This window comes from Choloepus didactylus, chromosome 16 (genome assembly GCF_015220235.1).
Source record: "Choloepus didactylus isolate mChoDid1 chromosome 16, mChoDid1.pri, whole genome shotgun sequence".
Classification (NCBI taxonomy): domain Eukaryota; kingdom Metazoa; phylum Chordata; class Mammalia; order Pilosa; family Megalonychidae; genus Choloepus; species Choloepus didactylus.
Window position 1 is genome coordinate 30,898,908 of NC_051322.1, and position 17,589 is coordinate 30,916,496.

At 39.4% G+C, this 17,589-nt stretch overlaps 1 long non-coding RNA gene and 2 other non-coding genes across 5 annotated transcripts in view; all 3 read right to left on the reverse strand.

Moving 5' to 3' along the window:
- Nucleotides 1-17,575, reverse strand: part of LOC119511074 — a 70,453-nt gene extending 52,878 nt beyond the window's left edge. For 2 of the 3 annotated variants that reach the window (XR_005212145.1, XR_005212144.1), the window contains exon 1: nt 17,524-17,575. This is a non-coding gene — a long non-coding RNA (uncharacterized LOC119511074). Of the gene's footprint in view, nt 1-17,407 lie in introns of all 3 variants that reach the window. The other variant, XR_005212146.1, reaches the window with a different exon arrangement.
- On the reverse strand, nt 16,687-16,768 carry LOC119511948. Its single transcript, XR_005212289.1, has one exon.
- LOC119511952 lies at nt 16,854-16,999 on the reverse strand. The gene has a single exon (XR_005212292.1).
- Nucleotides 17,576-17,589: the final 14 nt, after the last annotated feature.

Below are 17,589 nucleotides of genomic sequence, written 5' to 3' on the forward strand. Positions count from 1 at the left end.
TTAAAACAAGGGTCACCTTTCTTCCAGTTTGCAACAACACATTCATCATTTCTGTTCAAGGCCTCGTCAGTAGTATCTTTAGAGTCCATGTTTACACAGTCTCTTCAAAGCAGTTTAGGCCTTTTCTATCAAGCTCCTCACAATTCTTCCAGAATCTTCCCCTTATCCATTTAAAAAGCCGTTCCAACATGTTTGGCAGTTGCAAACTCAGCAGCAAAAGCACCCCACTCATGGTACCAAAATCTGTTCTAGTTTGCTAATACTGACGGAATGCAAAACACCAGAGATGGATTGGCTTTTATAAAATGGGTTTATTTGGTTACAAAGTTACTCTTAAGGCCATAAAGTGTCCAAGGTAAGTCATCAAACAATAGGGTAACTTCACTGGAGGACAACAAATGGTGTACGGAAAAAAACTGTTAGCTGGGAAGTCATATGGCTGGCATCTACTCCAGAGTTCTGGTTTCAAAATGGCTTTCTCCCAGGACGTTCCTCTCTAGGCTGCAGCTTCTCTCCAAAATGTCACTCTCAGTTACTCTTGGGGTGTTCGTCCTCTCTTAGCTACTTCAGAGCAAAAGTCTGCTTTCAATGGCCATCTTCAAACTCTCTCTCATCTGCAGTTCCTCTCTCAGCTCCTGTGCATTCTTCAAAGTGTCCTTCTTGGGTGTAGCTCCTCTTCAAAATGTCCCTCACAGCTGCACTGAGTTCCTTCTGTTTGTCCACCCATTTATATGGCTCCACTGATCAAGGACCACCCTAAATGGGTGGGGCCACACCTCCATGGAAATTATCTCATCAGAGTTATTACCCACAGGTGGGTGGGGCACTCAAAGAATTACAATCTAATTAACACTGATAGGTCTGCCCACACAAGATTACATCAAAGATAATGGTGTTTGGGGGACATAATACATTCAAACAGGCACACTACTCCTCTCTAATGTTTTGTATTTTTCCCAAAAATAAGTATAGAAAAAAAATGACAATAATGAGTTTCTAGAAATGCTTGAAAGCTGAATGTCTAAAAGTAGAATAATAGTTCTACATCTCATAAGAGGTTTCATGTCTAGACCCTAAAATGTATAAAATAACTAATTATGACATATACGCATTCAGTGCGTTGTACAACATACACCTGGTTATAAGGCCATTTAAACATGAAAAGGACTAAATATTTTAGAAAATAAATTTTTTCAAGCAATTTTGTAGCTTACTTAAGGAACATTTTCAATTTTTATTTTCAAACCTACAGAAAAGTTGCAAAAAAAAGTTCAAACCTACAGAAAAATTGCAAAAATGAAACAATGAACAACCATATATTACATTCTCTTCGTTAAAATCCCCCAACTGATAATATTTTACCATATTTACTTTTTCTCTTTTTCTGCCAGTATATTTATACGAATTTTTTTTTCTGGGTGGTTTGAGAGTTGCAGACATGATTCTTCACTGCTAAATATTTTAAAGTGTAATCTTCTGAGAACAAAGTAGTCTCCTACATAGCTACAATACAATTATAATCAGGAAAATTCATCTCAGCCCTACGGTCTAATCAAAAATTCATATTAAAATTCCCCCAACTGTCCCATTTGGATTTGTCTGATTGTTTCCGTATTTTTGGCAAGAATTCTACATAGATGAGGTTGTGTCCCCAATGCAACAACAGGGTCACATGATGTCAATTTGTTCCATTATTGGTGATGTTAAGCTTGATCATTTGGCTAAGGCCATACCCACACATTTCTCCACCGTAAAGGTGACTTTTCCTCTTCATGATACTTTGAGACATGTAAGTATCCTCACATGTTTTTATATATGTAAATCTTTCACCCAGTGAATTTAAGATCCATCCTTAGTGACATTTCTAACTAGAGAAAACTTGGTGAAGTAGGAAGGACTTGCATCTGATGGTGATTTGCAGGGTACTAAGTGGGAAAATGTGATACTTTTTAGCTTTTCTTCAAAAAATATGTGGAGGGCAAATTGAACAGCAACCAGTTTCTTCTCTCAGTAAAGGACACTGTATCCCTTTTCAACAGATCCAGAGACCAAAAGTTTTCTCTGCATTTAGACTAGCAGATTTTTGATGGAAAAACCCATAATTTTTAAAGATCCATTTATTTTTCTCATTACAGTATTTCATATTTAGGCATAATTTATTTCACATTAAGCTCTCTAATTATTTTTTCCTCTTCTGCAAAACAGGTTACTGGCTTAAATTCATTAAATGCCAGCCTGAGGTAAAAGTATGTCAATTGTGGCTTACCTAATGACTTCCATTTTGTTTCAATGTTATTTTCAGTAGTATCAGTAGTACTGTTCAGTACCACAAATATTTATTGAGCACCTCACATGTGTCAGGCTCTATTCCCATTTATCAGCAATTTTTCTGTGTCACTCATTTTTTATAAAATCTTAACAAAATACGGTAAAAGACCTGAACAACTGTCAAACAATGCTGTGCATCCAGTAAGACAACACTGCTAAAGCTGAACTTTTGGTTGACAGGTAGTGCAAAAATGCCAGAGCTCCAAATTCCCAAACACGAGAAATATGAAAGTCTAAATTCAGCCTAGTAATGTAGAGATGCCAATATGCAATATCAGAAGATGCAGCCTATATGAAAGTCTACTGTAATGATGGCTAGTAAATGCCTTTGTGGCTGACACTGATGATCCCCTCCCAACAGCCTTTTCTAGCTTCTACCTTCCTTACTGGCAAAGCCTACTTTCCAAGACAGAAAAAGGCAAATGCCTGTTTTTCCAATTGCTTTTGCAGCTATGGCTTGAGCATACAATTCAATTCTGACCAATGGAACCTGAGGGAAAGATTGTCCTTGATAAAAACAATGTGAGAAATACCTACCTTCCTCATTTGAACATGGCTATGTAAGGACATGATGCCTACAGCTATAGCAAACAAAACCCTGGGACCTTGACAACATGGTAGAGCTGCTAAATTCATCTTGGAACACCTACCTACAGACTCCTTGTTATGTGAAACAATAAAAATCCTATTGCTTAAACCATTTTGGCTGTTACTTGCAGCCAAAAGCATTCTAACTGAAAAACTAACCCTTTAACAAAATCAACAGCAATGGCAAAAAATACTAAACTGAGTTAAAGGCATTCAAACACTAATCAGGCTCTAATTCCTTAAGGAATCCTTTATAAGTAATGACATAACTTATCTCCTACGCATCTACAATGGTACTAGGTCTGAACCATCTTTGGGTGAGTTAAGTAAAGACTCCCTCAGGTCATTTCGTATATAAGACTTAATTCTTCTGTGAAACTCTGGGTGAGAAAGACTGGGCATCTATCTAGCGGTAGCATACTGCATCACTTCTCCAACTACCTGAAACCATACTTTACCTCATACCCCCACCCCCACTTCCCCAAAACAAACAACAACAAAGCAAAGCAAAAAAACCTTGTGAAATTAGGCTACCCTATACTGACCAAGGATAGAAAGTTAACCTAATCAATGTTTCTTCCCAACTACTTTAATTCTTACTTCAAGAAAGATTCACATAATTACCATCCACCCCTTTCTTATTGTCTATAATATACATCTCAGTTAATGATGTCTGTCTTTGTTTCTACCCCTACTCCTAGAGGACACATCTACAAACCCTAGAGAAAACATGGACCTTGGGCTACTGAGAGTCTTGGGTTCAAAATTCTGACATGGCAATTTTCTAGATGTGAGGCCTTGGCACGTTTGTTGGTCTCGCTGAATTCAAGCTCCCTCATGTATAAGATGAATGCAGAAAACCACCTATTCCATGGGACTGCAGAATGTCCCTCATTTTGGATGTGTTTGATGTACATGAATTCTAAATATATACATATAATTATATTGTCTGGGTATATGAATTATAACACATGTGAAATCCCTGGCACAATGCCAATCCAATAAATAGTAGCTTTTATCATCACTCCCTGTTCAGCATTCAAAAGACGTGGGTGAAAAAAATCACTGAGTATGTTGAAAGCTTTGATCTAAGTCAGAATTCCATTGACTAGACACATTTGTCATGATAGTTTACGTACATTTTTTAAAAGTTAATGACCCTCAGAACTTAAGTATTGAATTGACTGTCCATTTCCTTGATTCATTCAAATTAAAGCAATGGAAGGAAGATGAGCATAAACCATAGAGTCAAATTCCAAGAAATGTTGAGAAAAACAAAGAGAACAGTAGTTGCCTGAAAGGTTCAGGGTGGGAAGGAGAAAGAAGGAATTACACTATATCCTGACAGTAGTTTAGGTTACAAGACTGTATGCATTTGTGAAGCTTAATTGGGGACTGCATCATGTCCCCCACAAAAGGCATGTTCAGGTCCCAGCCCCTGATCCTGTGATATGAATCCATTCACAAATAGGACTGTTTCAGTTTGCTAATGCTGCCATTATGCAAAATACCAGAAATGGATAGGCTTTTATAAAGAGAGTTTATTCAGTTACAAATTTACAGTCTGAAGGCTATGAAAATGTCCAAATTAAGACATCAATACAAGTATATCTTTACTGGAGATGGAAGGCCAATGGCGTCCGGAAAACCTCTGTTAGCTGGGAAGGCACATGGCTGGCGTCTGCTGATCCCAGATTGTGTTCCAGCTCTTCTCTCAGCTATGGTTGCTCTTGGGGTGTTTTGTCCTCTCTTAGCTTCTCTGGAGCAAAGTCTGGGCTAGCATCTCCAAAGTTTCAGCAAAAGTCTGCTTTCAGCGGCCATCTCCAAAATGTCTAAGTTGCAGCTGCTCTCCAAAACGTCACTCTCAGCTGTTCTGAGGTCCTTCTGGTTTATGAGCTTTTCTAGGACTCCTGTCATTAAATCAAGACCCACCCTGAATGGGATCCATATCTCCATGGAAATAATCCAATCAAACTTTTGCTCACAGTTGACTGAATCACATCTCTATGGAAACACTCAATCAAAGGATTTCAACCTAATTAACACTAACATGACTGCCTCCACAAGACTGCATTAAAGAATATCGCTTCTGGCGGGACATAATTTATCCGAACTAGCACAAGGACCTTTGAAGATACTGTTAGTCAAGGTGTGCCCAAACAAGGGTGAGCCTTATTCCAATATGGCTGAAGTTCTTATAAGCAAAGTAAATTGGAAATAGTAAAAGCAGCCACAGAAAAAGCAAGAAGCTGCAAGTCAATGGAACCGGAAGAGGAAGGGGAAGATGCTGCCACTTCCATTGCAATGTGACAAAAAAGCCAAATTGCTGGCCAGACAGAAGATACTGACTCTGGAAGGAGGCAAGCCTTCCAGCCTCTGAATCAATAAATGCCTGTTGTTAAGCCAACCCATTATATAATATTTGTTTTAGCAGCCAAGCAACTAAAACACTCATCCAACATAAGAGTTGTATATTTCACTACAAAAATTTGCCTTAAATTAAAAAAGAACAGTAAATAAACATTGAATTCTAATGAAATACATGCTGCAGTGTTTAGGAATGAAGCATATTAAGATCTGCATAAAGTGTACCGACTGCTAAAAATTAAAACAGTCTGATGAAAGAACAGATAGATAAATGTAATATAGCAAGTATAGCTGTTCCGGTTTGCTAATGCTACCAGAATGCAAAATACCAGAAATGGATTGGCTTTTATAAAGGGAGCTCATTTGGTTACAAAGTTACAAATTTAAGGCCATAAATGTGTCCAAGCTAAGGCATCAGCCAAAGGGTACCTTCACAGAAGAATGGCCAATGGCATCTGGAAAACCTCTGTTAGCTCAGAAGGCACATGGCTAGCGTCTGCTTGCTCCCAGATTGTGTCTCAGCTCCTCTCTCATTTCCTGTGCATTCTTCAAAATGTTGCTCTTAAGGCATTTTGTCCTCTCTTAACTGCAGCTCCTCTTCAAAATGTCACTCTCAGTTGCTCTCCAAAATGTCACTCTGAGCTGCACCAGCACCTGAGCTGTGTGGCTGTTTTTAAAGTACCCTATTGGTCTAATTAAGATCTACCCTGAATGGGTGGCGCAACATCTCCATGGAAAGTATCCAATGACAGGTCTCACCCACAGTTGATTGAGTCACATCTTCACGAAAACACTGAACCAACTGGTTCCAACCTAATCAACCCTAATACATCTGCCCCCACAAGACTGCATCAAAGAATATGGCTTTTGGCAGGACATAATATATCCAAACTAGCACAACTGCAAAATGTTAACCATTAGAGAAAATAGATAGTGGGTAAGTGGGTGAATACTCTACAAGGTTTTTCACTTTTCTGCAAGTTTGAAAATCAACAACAACAAAAAAAACACTGTGAGAGGGCCACCAAGGCTTTCGAAAAGCAGGATTCTTTGGCAGGTATGCCCTGACAGCCCACAAAAAGATCAATGCTGCCCAATACCCACAAGAACCATGCTTGAATATAAATAAAATCAGAAATGGGAGAGGGGGTTATTAATGCTGACCCCACAGAAATAAAAGAGATCATATAAGAGGATGCTATAAGCAACAGTATGCAACAAGCGAGACAACTTGGATGAACAACTTCCTAAGACCACGTGAAAAACAATGAGGACTTGTAAAGAAATAGAAGACCTCAACAAACCAATCACAAGATTAAACCAGTCATCAAAAACCTCCCAACAAGGTAGCTTCTTAGACCTTACACCCAAAGCAAAAACAACAAAAGAAAAAACAAATAAATGGGAACTCTTCAAAATCAAAAGTGACTTGGTCAAAAAGGTGAAGATGTAGCCAACTCAATGGGAGAAAATATTTGGAAACCATATATCTGATAAGAGACTGATATCCTGCACATATAAAGAAATCCTGCAACTCAGTGACAATAGTACAAATAGCCCAATTATGAAACGGGGAAAAGATATTTTCCCGAAGAGGAAAAAATGGCTGAAAAATACATGAAAAAAAATGTTTATCTTCACTAGCTATTAGGGAAATACAAAACAAAACCACAATGAAATATCATTTCACACCAATAAGAATGGCTGCCATTAAACAAAAAGGAAACAACAAATGCTGGAGAGGATGTGGAGAAATTGGAACTCTTATTCATTGCTGGTGGGGATGTATAATGATAGAGCCGCTATGGAACACGGTTTGGCAGTTCCTCAGAAAACTAGATATTGAGTTACCCTATGATCCGGCAATTCCACTTCTTGGTATATACCCAGAAGATCTGAAAGCAGTGACAGGAACAGACATTTACACACCAATGTTCATAGCAGCATTGTCCACAATTGCCAAGAGATGGAAACAATCCAAGTGTCCTTCAAGACATTAGTGGGTATACAAAACATGGTATATACATATGATGGAATACTATGCAGCAGTAAGAAGGAATGAGGTCCTGAAACATATGGCAACATGGATGAACCTTGAAGACATAATGCTGTGTGAAGTAAGTTAGACAAAAAAGGAGAGATATATATGTTACCACTAATGTGAACTCCCTGAACAATGTAAAATCAGTGTCTTATAATGTAGAATATAGGGGACCTAGAGACAGAATCTAGTGAAGAGGGAATGGTAACTAATTAGTTCAGATATGTTAATGAGGGTGAACTTAAAGGTATGGGAATGGATAGGGGTGATGATTATTCATTAATGGGATTCTAAGTATCAGAACTGCACTGAAGGTGAACATGATTGAAAGGGGTTGATTAAAGGCATATATCCCACAGATTAGCACTACAAATATAAACAACTGCTTGCATGATATTCTTCTAAGGTATGACACTGGCATAAAGAGTTAAAAACATAGTATATGGGAAAAACTACCTATCACATACTAAGAACTAAAATTAACAGGAATACATTACTAGTACCACACAAATACTAGGGATAAATAATTAGGGGGCTGATAAGAGCTTTGGGGTGTTTTGGGTCATGGAATTGTTTAAAATAGAGAGTGATGATGACTGTACAATCAAGTGAAGATAATGTGAGACAGTGATTGTTTATCGTGGACAGAACATATGCTATGTCAAATTAGGAACCTCCTACTTAATAAGACAAGCCCTTGATCTTGAAGCTTGCTCTTGTGAAATTTATGGATGTAAAGGAGAGTCTAAGTCCACTTACTATTATGTCTAAGTCACCTCTCAAAAACCTCTTTTGTTGCTCAGATATGGCCTTTCTCTCCCTAAGCCCAGCTCTACAAATAAATTCATCACCCTTCCCCTGAAGTGGGCCAGGACTCCCAGGTGAGTGAGTCTTCCTGGTGACATGGAACATGGATCCCAGGAAGGGGCCTGATCCTGGCTTCGAGGGATTGAGAATGCCTTTTTGACCATAAGGGGAAAAGAAAGGAAACAAAACAAGGTTTCAGCAGCTAAGAGATTTCAAATAGAGTTGAGAGACCGTCCTGGAGGTTACTCCTATGCAAGCTTCAGCTAAATATGCCAATGGCCACAGTATGAAGAGATGAAATCACTAGCAGTCCTGAAAGCCCTAAAGAATACCCTGGTCCCTATCTGAGACTGTATAAAACTTTTCACTAAGTTTTTTTTTTTCCCAAAAACTTAAATTCTCCAAAGTGTTCCTATGCCAGATGTTCCAGTTTGCTAATGTGGCCTTTTTGCAAAATACCAGAAATGGAATGGCTTTTATAAAGGGGGTTTATTTGGTTACAAAGTTATAGTCTTAAGGTCATAATAGTGTCCAAGCTAAGGCATCAACAATAGGGTACCTTCACTGAAGGTTAGACACTGGCGTCTGGAAAACCTCTGTTAGCTTGGAAGGCATGTGGCTGGCATTCGCTTGCTCCCAGGTTGCATTTCAAAATGACAACCTTGAAAATGTTCCCCGTGGGGCGCTTTATCCTTTCTTAGCTGCAGCTGCTCTGAGTTCCTTCTGTTTGTCAGCTGTTTTATATGGCTCCAGTGATAATTAATTAAGACACAGCCTGAATGGGTGGGATAACACCTCCATGGAAATTATCCAATCAAAGGTCTTGCCCATGATTGATTGAGTCACATCTCCATGGAAACATTCAATCAACACTAATAGGTCTGCCCCTACAAGACTGCATTAAAGAACATGGCTTTTTCTGGGGGACATAATATATCCAAACTAGCACAACAGGTAAGTCCCCAAACCTAAAGGCAACATCAAACCAGATGTGTCCCCCTTTCCCATAATGTCAACACCTCTTTTCAACATGAACAAGTTAGGGTGGTCATTGCCTAGGCATCCCTGAAGATCAGGAAAGTGATTAAACTAGAGGAAGAGATAACAACAGACAAGATAGAATTTAACAAAGGATTATGAATACTGAATCTTTTTATTTTCTTCTTAATTGCTAGGGTATTAAAATAGCCAGAAGGAAAGAACTGAAATGGTAGAATGCAACCCATAACATTCTTTGAAATTTGCTAACTACTTGTTAAATAGCACTTTGAAAGCTATCACTTTTATGTATATACGTTATATTCCACAATTTAAAAACAGAAAAACTCCCAACAGAAAATCCAGGACTAGATGGCTTGTGAATTCTACCAAGCATTCAACAAAGTTAGTTGCCATATGATCCAGCAATTTCATTATTAGGTATATACTCAGAGGAACTGTAAGTTAAGACACGAACAGACATTTGTAAACCGATGTTTATAGCAGCATTATTCATGATTGCCAAGAGATGGAAACAGCCCAAATGTCCATCAATGGAAGAGAGGATAAATAAACTGTGGTATACACACACAATGGGGTATTATGTAGCTGTAAGAGAGAACAATATCACAGAATACAGAGTAATGTGGATGAACCTTGAAGACATTATGTTGAGCGAAGTTAACCAGAATCAAAGGGACAAATACTGTATGGTCTCACTAATATGAATTAACATTAATGAGCAAACTTTGAGAGTTAAAGCTGAGAACACAGGTTATCAGGAGATAAAAGAGGGTAGGGATCGGGCATTTGATGCTGAAGAAGTATGGAATGTTCAACAGGATTGACTGTATCGATCCGGAAATGGAAAGCATAATACTGTGTGATGGTAGCACAATATTGTAAGTAGACTGAACAAAGATGTCTGTGAGTAAAGCTGAAAGAGGAAGGCTATGGGCATGTATGATACCAGAAGGAAAGACAGAGAATAAAGACAGGGACTGTATATCTTAGTGAAACCTAGAGTGGTCAATGATGGTGACTGTGCGGTTTGGATGTATTATGGCCCCCAAAATGCCATTATCTTTGATGCAGTCTTGTGGAGGCAGATGTATTAGTGTTGATTAGGTTAGAATCCTTTGATTGAGTGTTTCCATGGAGATGTGACTCAATCAACCATGGGCAAGACCTTTGATTGGATAATTTCCATGGAGGTGTTATCCCATCCATTCAGGGTGGGTCTGAATTAAATCACTGCAGCCAGGTAAAGAGCAGCTGTAAGTGACACTTTGGAGAGCAACTGAGAGAGACATTGTGGAGCACCTGCAGCTTACAGAGACATTTTGGAGAATGCAACCCAGGTGCAAGCAGATGCCTAGAGAGGAACGTCGTGGGAGAAAGCCATTTTGAAACCAGAACTCCAGAGCAGATGCCAGCTATGTGCCTTCCCAGCTAACAGAGGTTTTCCAGATGCCACTGGCCATCCTCCAGTGAAGGTACCCAATTTTTGATGCCTTACCTTGGAAATTTTATGGCCTTAAGGACTGTAACTCTGTAACCAAATAAACTCCCTTTATAAAAGCCAATCCATTTCTGGTGTTTTGCATAATGGCAGCATTAGTAAACCAGAACAGTGACTAAATGTACAAAGATAAAAATGTTTTTACATGTGGGAGAACAAATGAATGTCAACCTTGCAAGGTGTTGAAAAAGGGATGGTATGGGGGAAAAAATATAACTAACACAAACTGGATTCTATGTAATATGCTTCCATTAAATGTAACAAAGGCAATATACCAAAGCTAAATGTCCATGAGAGGGGGATATAAGGGAGGGGTATGGGGTTCCTGGTAGTGGTGGTGGTGTCTGACCTTATTATTGCATTGTATTTTAATTTCATCTTTTTTATTCCTTAAAAGCTTTTTTTGGGGTAATGAATATGTTCAAGTGCTGATTGCGGTAATGAATACACAACTATATGATACTGTGAACAACTGTACACTATGGATGATTGTATAGTATGTGAATATATCTCTATAAAATTGCAGGGAAAAATATAAACAGAGGGATACAAGTACTGGAGAAAACATGGAGAGTAGGATGTGCCTATTTACTGTTGGTGGGGAAGTAGAATGGTATCGCCTATCTGGAGGACAACGTGGTGGTTCCACAAAAAGCTAAGTATGTGGGTGCCATAAGGTCCTGCAACTTCATTATGGGGTATATACTTGGAAGATCTGAGAGCAGTGACATGAACAGACGTTTGCACTTTGGGGTTTATGGTGGCAGTATTCATGATTTGCAATGGATGGAGGTGGCCTAAGGGTACATCAACCAGTGCACAGAATGGAGAACCATGGTGTATACATATAACCGAATATTGAGCAGCTACAAGAAGGAATGAAGCTATGAGACACACAACTAGGTAAATCAATCTTGAGGACAGCATTTTGAGCAAAATATGCCAGAAATGAAAAGACAAACATTAGAATGACTATTATGGACTAACTATAATGTGTAAACTCTGAGAACACAGCTTATCAGGTGAACGGTTATTGTAATAGTCCCTAGATTTTAAGCTCTTACAACAGTCACATCTGTTCCTGAGTTGTAATGGTTATCTCCAAATTCGGAGACACTGAGCCCCTTTTCTACAACCTGGTCGGTCCCTGGAAATTTGGGTATCTGTGTGACACCTGAAACTCAGAGCCAGAGCTCAGCAGCTATGAATGCCAGTATTACCTCACAGAGCAAATGTTCAAAAAGCTGAAAAAGTAGCTCAGACTACAATTAGAGATATGAATGAAGGAGGTCTAGTTAAGAATGAGGCAAGTCAGGCCGAAGGGTAAAGTATGATACTGACTGTGTTTTAAAACTTCAACATCTGTGTGAGACCAAGGGAAGAGATGTTTATTTAATGCAGGATCTATATTCTCTGCAGCACACTAAACAATTTAACTCATATGGTCAGTTTACTCAAACACTTATAATTACATGGAACTTTGAATTGGAAGTGAAATCTGGTAGGTTTGTACAGATAGTGTGAAATCCCAATACATCCCAAAGCAATTTGGGGAGAGAATAAAAATATATTTGCAGGGTCCCCCTGAGGAACTGGCGAAAAATGTGGAAATGCTGGACTTCCCCACTTGGGTTATTACTGACATTTTCACAAACATTGAAGACTAATAATTTGGTAGACCAAGCCCTCAGTTTTGGAGTTTGCCCTTATGAAGCTTATAACTGCAAAGGAGAGACTAACTGTACTTATAATTATGCCTGAGAGTCTCCCCCAGAGAACCTCTTTGTTGGTCAGATGTGGCCTCTCTCTAAGCCAACACTAAAGGTAAACTCACTGCCCTCACCCCTACGTGGGATATGACTCCTGGGGATGAGCCTGGACCCAGCATCATGGGATTGAGAAAATCTTCTTGACCAAAAGGAGGAAGTGAAATGAAAAATACTAAGTTTCTGTGGCTAAGAGATTTCAAATGGAGTTGAGCGGTCACTCTGGAGGGTACTCGCATGCACTATATAGATATCCCTTTCTAGTTTCCAGTGTACTGGAATAGCTAGAAGGAAATACCTGAAACTGTTGAACTGCAACCCAGTAGCCTTGATTCTTGGAGACAACTGAATAACTATTTAGCTTACATGGTGTGACTGCGTAATTGTGAAAACGATGTTGCTCACACTTGGTTTATCCAGTGTATGGACAGATGAGTAGAAAAATGAAGACAAAAACTAAAGGAAAAATGGAATGGCATGGAGGAGATGGAATGCTTTGGGTGTTCTTTTTTATTTTTATTTTTATTCTTATTTTTGTTCTTTTTGAAGTAAGGAAGATGTTCAAAAATTGATCGGGGTAATGAACGTACAGCTGTATGATGGTACTGTGAACAGGTGATTGTGCACCATGGATGACTATACGGTATGTGAATATGTCTCAATAAAACTGAATTTAAAAAAAAAGAAAGAAAGAAGTAGTACCAACCTATTCAAACTCTTCAAAAAAAAAAACTCAAGAGGAGGGAAAACAACCTAACTCATAGCCAACATCACCCTAATACCAAAGGCAAACAAAGATAGTACAAGAAAAGAAAATTACAAACCAATCTCTTTAATGAATACAGATGCAAAAATACTCAAGAAAATACTTGGAAATTGAATCCAGCAGCACATTAAAAGAATTCAGAACCATTACCAAGGGGGTTTTATTCTAGGTATGCAAGTGTGGGTCAACATAAGAAAATCAATTTATGTAATACATCACATCAATAAATCAAAGGAGAAGAACCACATGATCTTATCAATTGAAGCAGAAAAGGTATTTGACAAAATTCAGCATCCTTTCTTGATTTTTCACTTCAAAGGATATGAATAGAAGGAAACTTCCTCAAAATGATAAAGGGAATATAAGAAAAATGCACAGCTAACATCATAATCAATGGGGAAAGACTGAAAGTTTCCCTATAAGATCTGGAACAAGCCCAGAACACCCACTGTCACCACCGTTATTCAACATTGTGCTATTAGTTCCAACTAGAGTAATTAGGCCAGAAAAAGAAATAAAAGGCATTTAAATTGGAAAGGAAGAAGTAAAACCTTCACTGTTTGCAAATGACATGATCTTATATTTAGAAAGTCCCAAAAAATCTACAACAAAGGTACCAGAGCTAATAAATGAGTTCAGCAAAGTGGTGGGATACAGGATCAACATGCAAAAATAAGTAGTGTTTCTATAAACTAACAATGAGCAATCTGAGGAGGCAATCAAGAAAAAATCCATTTATAACAGCAGCTAAAAGAATCAAATAAATAGGAATAAGTTTAACCAAGGATGTAAAAGACCTGTATACAGAAAACTACAAAACACTGCTAAAAGAAATCAAAGAAGACCTAAATAAATGGAAGAAGATTCTGTGTTCATGGACTGGAAGACTAAATATCATTAAGATGTCAATTCACCCAAACTGATTTACAGATTCAACGTAATACCGAATTAAATCCCAACAGCCTACTTTGCAGAAACAGAAAAACCAATAATCAAGTTTATTTGGAATGGCAGGGTGTCCCAAATTACTAAAAACATCGTGAGAAAGAAAAACGAAGTTGGGAGTCTCACGCTTCCTGACTTTAAAGCATATTTCAAACCTACAGTGGACAAAACAGCATGGTACTGGCATAAGGATAAATATACCGACCAATGGAATCAATTTGAGAGTTCAGAAATAGACCTCTCATCTATGGCCAATTGATTTTTGACAAGAGAGCCAAGTCTACTTAATTGGGAAAGAAAAGCCTCTTCAACAAATGGTGCTGGAAGAACTGGACATTCATATCCAAAAGAATAAAAGAGGATCCCTACCTCATGCCTTATATAAAAATTAACTCGAAGTGGATCAAAGACCTAAACATTAGAGCTATGACATAAAAGCCTTAGAAGAAAATATAGGGAAATATCTTAAAGCTCTTGTGGTAGGAGGTGGTTTCCTAGACCTTAACATCCAAAGCACGAACAATGAAAGAATAGATAAACGGGATCTCCTCAAAATTGAATACTTTTGTGCATCTAAGGACTTTGTCAAAAAGGTAAAAAGGAAGCCTATTCATTGGGAGAAAATACTTGGAAACCAAATATCCAATAATGGTTTAACATTCAGAATTTAAAAAGAAATACTACAACTCAATAACCGAAAGAGAAACAGCCCAATTAAAAAATGGGCAAAGGGAGATACAAATGGCTAAAAAGCATTTTAAAAAGATGCTCAACATCACTAGCTATTAGGGAAATGCAAATCAAAACCACAATGAGATATCATTCCACACCAACTAGAATGGCCATTACCAAAAAAAAACAGAAAACTACCAGTGCTAGTGAAGATGTGGAGAAAGAGGTACACTTATTCACTGTTGGTGGGGATATAGAATGGTGCAGCCAGTCTGAAAGGAAGTTTGGTGGTTCCTCAGGAAGCTAAGCATAGAATTGCCATATGATGCAGCAATCCCATCACTAGCTGTGGTGGTTTGAAGCTATTATGCACCCCAGAAAGGCCTTGTTCTTTTAATCCATTCCTCTAAGTGCAGACCTATAGTGGTTAGGACCTTTTGATTAGGTGGTTTCAACTGAGATGTGACCCACCCCATTCAGAATGGGTCTTAATCCTTTCACTAGAGTCCTTTTTGTGAGGATAAAAGACAGAAAAAGCCTCAGAGATGCCCAAGATAAGCAGAGAGACAAGGACACACCCACAAAAGCTTAGAGAGAAAGCCAATGAAGGCACAAACCGAAAGCAATGAAACCTGGGAGAGGACTAGGACACACAAGCCATGTCTTCCCATGTGACAAAGGGTCCCAGATTTCAATAGCTTTTCTTCAGAGAAGGTATCTTCCTGTTGATGCCTTAATTTGGACACTTTCATGGTCTTGGAAGTGTAAATTTGTAAGCTAATAAATCCCCATTGTAAAAGCCAACCCATTTCTGGTATATTGCATTCCGGCAGCTTTAGCAAACCTGTATGTATATACTCAGAAGAACTGAAAGCAGGGACATGAATAAGTGTTTGCACTGATATTTATGGCAGCATTATTCACAAATGTCAGTGGATAGAAACAGCCCAAACGTCCATCAACTGATGTGTGGATGGGCAAACTGTGTGTATACACAGGATGGAATATTGTGCAGCCACAGGAAGGAATGAAGTCGTGATGCAATCAAAGACATGAATGAACCTTGAAGACATTATGTTGAGTGAAATAAGCCAAAAACAAAAGGACAAATATTGTACGGTTCCACCAATATGAACTATAACAAGCAAACTCTCAGAGTTAAATTTGAGAGCACAGGTTATCAGGAGATAGAAAGAAGGTAGAGATTGGGCAATTGATGCTTTGGGAGCACAGATTATCAAATAAGGTTGATTGTAATGGTTCGGAAATGCATAGCACAATACTGTGTTAGTAACACAATACTGTAAGTTGAATTAATAAAGATGAGTGGGGTTATTGTTGAAAGAGGAAGACTAGGGTCGTGTATGTCACCAGAAGGAAAACTAGAGGATGAAACCTGGGATTGTATAATTTAGTGAAACCTAGAGTGGAAGATGACAGTGGTTAATTGAACAAATATAAGAAAAGTTTTTACATGAAATAAAACAAATGTATATCACTATTAAAAGGTGTTAATGGGGTGATATGCAGGGAAAAAAATACAATTAATGCAATTAAGGTCTATAGTCAATTGTAACATCGTAATATTCTTTCATTAACTGTAACAAAGGCACTATACCAAGGATAAATGTCAATAATAGGGGGTTATAAGGAAGGAGTATGGGTTTGCTCCCCCACCCTGGGAAGAAATAGGAATGTTCTCATGTTGATTGTGGTGGAGAATGCATAACTATGTGATTATACCGGGTGTACACTTAGGATGGCCTGTATGGTGTGTGAATAAAACTGCTAACAAAAAAAAAAAAAAACAAGAAGGAGAAGAACCATGCTCGCAGTCCGGTCGTTCTCAAGGTCCTGGCACTGAGAAACTGTCCCACATCTCTGCCCAGGCCGCCTCCTGCTCGCCCGGTCTCAGCCCATTCTCAGCCACACTCCATCACCTGGTTCCAAGAACTCAGATTGCGCAGTGGTCACGTCATCACCGACCAGGGCTCACAGTTACAGCAGCAGAGGGTTCCCTAAACCTCCCTCATCTCTGGCCTAGCCGACCGCCCCTCGCTCCGTACCTCCCTGCGCCGGGTCCCCAGGCCCCATATCGCCTCACACGTTTTCATAATCCTCTCAGGCTCCGGGCAAGCGGCGCCGCCCACAAAGAGGCCCAATCATATAAGGAAAATATTGCGGGCTCATCCAGGGGCTGCATGAGGAATCCCCAGGCGTCCCTGACCTACTACACTCGCTAAACCCCCCCGCCCAAGATGCTAAATCCCCCCAAGACGCCAACCTCCCGGACTGTACTCACCCCGCCTACTCACTACACCTCCCACCGAAGCCGCCTAGGCCTCTGCTCACTGGTTTGCGCAGGCGCAAAGCCCAAGGCCCCGAGGAGACTGCCTCAGCCAAAGCGCCCCGCCCACCCACTTCCGGCCCCGCCCCAGCCCGGGGCCGCCCGTGCCAACTCTCCCCCAAGCCGTTTCCAGGTTTTCGGTGTTAAGACGCTGGGGCACTTACATAAGAGTTTTCAGGAAAATCCGGGAGCGGGGATGAAGGGGAAAATTAATTACATGTGGGAAGGGAGGTTTATCGAGGCCAGGGATAGCATGGATAGGGAAGAGTCAAATCATTACCTTGATTTGGGAATAGTGAAGAAAAACCCTTAAGAAAACTTAACTTGAGGAGAAAACCCGCTTGCAGGGAATGCTTTGCTTTTTTCCAAGGCCCGTCGGCGGGACGTTAGTGTTACCTTTGGCTCCCAAGCGACGGGGCGACGAAGGCAGCTTCGTCTGGAAAGAGAGCGCGCGTGGGCGGG